The 5,000-nt window shown below is 47.7% G+C and overlaps 1 protein-coding gene across 1 annotated transcript in view; it reads right to left on the reverse strand.

The window, feature by feature from the left end:
- The window catches only part of slitrk6 (SLIT and NTRK-like family, member 6), an 11,497-nt gene extending 9,909 nt beyond the window's left edge, over window positions 1–1,588 (reverse strand). Inside the window, exon 1 of the mRNA XM_026996071.3 lies at window positions 1,103–1,588. The gene's annotated coding sequence lies outside the window, so the exon portion shown is untranslated. The remainder of the gene's footprint in view (window positions 1–1,102) is intronic.
- Between the last annotated feature and the right edge of the window lie 3,412 nt (window positions 1,589–5,000).

A 5,000-nucleotide genomic window follows, 5' to 3' on the forward strand; every position in this document is an offset into this window, starting at 1 on the left:
GTATGTGTGTGTGTGTGTGTCTGTGCATATGTGCATATGTCTGTGTGTGTGTGTCTATGCTGTGACTGTGTGTGTGGGTTTGTGTGTGTGTGTGTGTGTGTGTTCTGCACCAGTGCGTGCATGCCAATGCGTTGCTCCACACACCTCCGACCTACAGGGGGTGACACTACTGTAGTCATTCACACAGCGAAATTCCACTTAAGGCCACACAGGATCCCGCATGCGAAAGGACCCACAAACGTGCTCAGGTGTGTCTGAGATACACGTGAACAGCTTATTCAAACCTAACTATATTAATTATTAGATATGAATCTACTGGACAGGTAACAGTTAGCATCACAGGACAATCTTCACAGTAAACAGATATAATGGTGTAATTAGATATACATATAAGGTTGTAATTATATATATATATATATATATATATATATATATATATATATATATATATATAAATAATGGTGTAATTTGATGTATATATAATGGTGTAATTAGTAGCCATCTGTTTACTAATGTCCTCTGTCTCTCACATTCACTAGGCATTAAGGATGGTGTGCGCGCGTGCGTGCACGAGAGAGTGAGAGAGAGAGGGGGCTTTTCCGCACCCGCTCAGTTCCGTAGCTTTGTTGAACGGGTCTTTGCAAGTACGAAAGTAAACGAACAAACAAATGAACAAACAAATGAACAAACGAACGAGCGCGGAGGGCGGCTCGTGCGTCCTCGTCCGTCCGCCTAACGAAGCACGCTCCAACTGCACGAGCAGTACCGCGTGCGTTAAAGCGCAGTGGGACGACATGAGCGGAGCCGTCATGCCCACCGCCTGCACCAGCGCCCCGTGCAAACGTCCCTAAAAGACACGGACAGCAGCCTCGTGCAAGCTTTAACACGCGCAACAGTCAGGTGATTTCGTGCAGTAGCGACCCCAAAACCAACAACAATAACAACAACAATTACTAGGATTATTATTGTTGTTGTTGTTGTGATTATTATGCTGATGATTATAGTCTACTCGGGTCTCCAGCATTTCTCGTGATAAATGAGAGGAACGTCACAGATCCATTAACTGTTTCGTGTTCGGTTAAACTCGTAAAGCGACACTTACCTGAGCGCGAGTCCAGGTGTGTAATCCGCGTTAACTCGGGTTTACTGAATCCTGCGCGCACGCGGAGTTTCGCCCCAAAAGCGCTTCTCTCCGCGCGGAAGTTCTCCGCAGCATCACATGCAGAAGTCCGCGTGGACGCTTCGCGCGCAGTCGTTATCCGTCGCGGCGCGGAGCAGCGTGCGGCTCTGTGCCCGCACGCGAGCGAGTCCTCGAACGCAGCAGCGACCCGCCGTCCGCCTGCGCGTGTGGCTGCTGACGTTTTCAGCGCGGCGGAGACTCGTGCTCCGTCGCCTCTGGTTCAGCCCGTTGGCGCGAGCCAAGCAGCATGCTTCTGGATTGCTCGACTGCACGCGAGCTCCTCCTTCCTCGAGCCTGGCGACAGCTTTCACGAGGGCAACTACTTCGCGCGAAGGTAAGTGCGTTCTGGCATGTTGTGGAAAGTGATAATGACTCTCTCTCTCTCTCTCTCCCTCTCTCTCTCTCTCTCCCTCCCTCTCTCTCTCCCTCCCTCTCTCTCCCTCTCTCACTCCTTCTCTCTCTCCCTCCCTCTCTCTCCCTCTCTCACTCCCTCTCTCACTCCCTCTCTCTCTGACAAGCACACCTGCCTAATTCTGACAGGAGAGATCTCCTGAAGTCCAGTTTAAAGGCTGTCTTGTCATTTGTAGCCTTATATCGACCTTTCTGCCCTCCCACTACTTTGTGTCAGTGTTTCCAGCCGCGGTGGTCTTTGATTATCAGGCATCTACATCCCTCCACCATTTTGGCTCCAGTTCCCAACACAGTGCGCATATTTCTTTTTAATACCGAGACTCAACTCCCGTGGAAACGCTTTCTTTACGCATACAGACGCTTTTACGCCAAAGGTTTATATTTAGCTGCGGACAGCAGGCGCGGCCCCCGGCGCACCTCTGCGTCTGTGCGTCATTTCCAGACTTTGGTTGGTTGGTTGTGTGTTTGTTTGTTTGTTTGTGTGTGTGTGTTTGTTTGTTTGTTTGTTTTTGGCTGAACGGAGCAGTATATACACGTTCTACTCACCGTTTTTGGGATTCTTTCGTGTTTTCTGTCTTGTTCTTGCTGAAATCTTTCTCAGCTCTGCCTCAGCCAGCCTAACACACTGCAGCTCTACTTCCACCACACGTTCACCTGAAGTTCAGCTTTCTGCTAAATTGAAGGTTTGAAACATTTTCTGTCAGAAATGACTTTTTTTGCATTATAAGTGGCAAAAGGAAAAACCTTTGATAAATTCTGTTCAATTCTGTCAAACGCGGAGCATAACTGCTTAACTCATCTATGTTTCTTACATTAAAACAGTGAACATGATTTATGACTCACACACAGACGTGTTTGTCTGTGTGTGCGAAAGCTTTGAGGACCAAACAGTTGAAAGAAGGATCTGAGATGTCAGCACTGGTGTTGGACTAAGTGTTACGTGCCGGATAATACCATCCGGCAGACATTGAATGCCACGGCACGGCGGCAGCTATCTCGCATACCTGGCGAGTGACCTAGGTTAAAGAATCCATGCTTCACTGATTCTTAGTGCCTATCTCGGAACTCTGGAGTCAGCCGCCTCGGAAGATTCACACAGCTCTCGATCAACGTCAGGGACTATGTTTTTGTATGTTGCGTGTCCCCAGGTTTTCAGATGAGTACAAAACCTAACCTCTTAAAACCTTTGCCCGAGCTACAATAACATACAGTGAGCAGTTGTAGGTTTCCTTAGAACTTGGATTGCATCCATCACAACCTCCCTGTATCCCATTCCCATTCCAGTCTTGGTCAGATTTAGTTTTTATACTTTTGCTCAGCTAATTCACAGCCAGAGGTGTTCAATCTCACCTCTGGTGTCCCTCAGGGGTCGACGCTAGGGCCAGCCCCAATCTGCCATAACTTATTCAGACAGTCAGGGGCTTTGGGATGCTGTGATCCACCTGGTGTGGAACCTGTAGGCTCCGGAATGTCTCGTATTTTACAGGCCGTGACACACGAGAACAATGGATGAGTCGAACAATGCAGCTTCTTTTAATGTAGAGAAAATCACAGTAATGAGACATAGTCAAGTGTAAGGAGAAAATGACAGTAATCAGGCATAGTAATGTGTAACGGTTCAGAGTAGTCAGGATTTCAGACTTTGCAACCGGAGCTGGGCTTCCAGAAGTAAGAGGGTGAATGACAAACACATGACAGCTTCCATCGGTATGGTTACACACCACCCGAGGACTAACAGACCAACGGCGCTGATGTGATGCGGCACGTAATCTTGATATAGGGAATACTGGATTGCTACCAATTGACAGCGGTTTCACGTCTGCTATTAACGTAAATGTGGTTTTTGGAGTTGGGGGCTGGACAGTTAACAGGTTTCGTTTAGGGGCGTTTGTTTAGGGTCTCCATATCGGACCTCTCCTTGATCTGAGCTGAAGCCGATGCACCCGGGGTTAGATTAGGTTTCCTCTGAGTAGTGTTGGGAGGAGCCGTAATCAAATTACGATTTATGATTCTGCCGTAACCAAAGTCGATCCCAGCCCGCTTGTCGCTCCAGATGGGACACGTCGTGCCAAAACAGGTACTGTTTGGAGGTAGGATTCCCTGTAGCTGTTTAGAAATGACGTGTCCTGTCTGGAAAAAAAAAAAAGCACAAAACTCGAGCAACAATCTGTAATTAGGCTGTGTGCTATTTTTGTGCAGTAGTCCTCGGAGAAAGTGTCACAGTGGGCCTTCCGAGCGTGGACCAGTGACTCATATTTAACTTGAGACCATTTCTGGAGACCATTTCTAAATGCATTTCTTGTAGGACTTGCCTGTGTAAGGTCTGTCTTCAGCATGTCACATGACCCTCGCCGGGTGAGCCTTGCACGACCCGGACCAGCCGTGCTTCCTGGAGTAGGTGGCGAGTGAAGGTGACCACGTGCGTCCGCCGGATGTTCATGCAGATTCCCGTAGAGACGCATCTCCCGATGGTGTGCGTCCATGCAGGCCCTGCCCAGGCCGGGCACCACGGCACACGCGGCTCTGGTCCGGAGGCAGCTGCGTTTCTGGCAGCTGGCCAAAGTTTCGCTCTCCGCTGTGGTTTCCCGGTGCCTCCCTTCGCAAACACCCATGAATGTGCTCCAACGTTCCTACTGATCCGCGAACAGGTGGCTGTTCCTCCTGAGGATGGATGCGCCCCGCCTGAGGCGGGGCAAGCTGATTCTGGGTCAGAATAAGCAGATCTCTTATCCTACAGTGTAAGATAACAGGCTTGGCAGAGTTTCCTGTTGTAAGTGCAGGCCTCTGCTTGTTGCTGACATGATTACAGAATGACAATGAGCAGATGTTATCCAATGTTTCAGATTAAATCTGCACAAGCAAACGCAAAGTGTTAATAATGATCGGTTTACTACAAAATTTACGCAATCCCCCTTCCACACACACACACACACACACACACACACGCCTCTCTGCATTCTCTTGCACTTTAATAGTATTCCGAATATGTTTGTCCTTTGTTTAAAATGGCCGGGTTGGGTCCGTCGAAAGGAAGACGGGTCACACGTCACCTTGGCTGAACATAAAGGCGGAGGAATTTGAGCTGACACGTCGGACCTGAGCGGCAGAAATGCCAGGCTCGTTACCCACAATCCTCCTCCACCCACACAAAAGGCACCTTGCCTATTCATTATGCTTTTTTATTATTATGCGTTTTATTTATCTTGTATGTTTTTACTTATTTGTCTCACAAATGTATTCAATTTTTTTAGTATCAGAAACACTATGATTTTAGTTCATTTAGTTTTATTTTATTTTTTAAATTATTTTATTTTTAGTTGAATTAACTTTATTTGGCACAGTGGAGTTGTATAGATGGCTCCCACGTAAATAATTCTCTTTTACAGTGCCATATGTATTTGTGTTGTGT

Source organism: Electrophorus electricus, chromosome 18, assembly GCF_041902795.1.
Source record: "Electrophorus electricus isolate QZ-2024a chromosome 18, ASM4190279v1, whole genome shotgun sequence".
NCBI lineage: Eukaryota > Metazoa > Chordata > Actinopteri > Gymnotiformes > Gymnotidae > Electrophorus > Electrophorus electricus.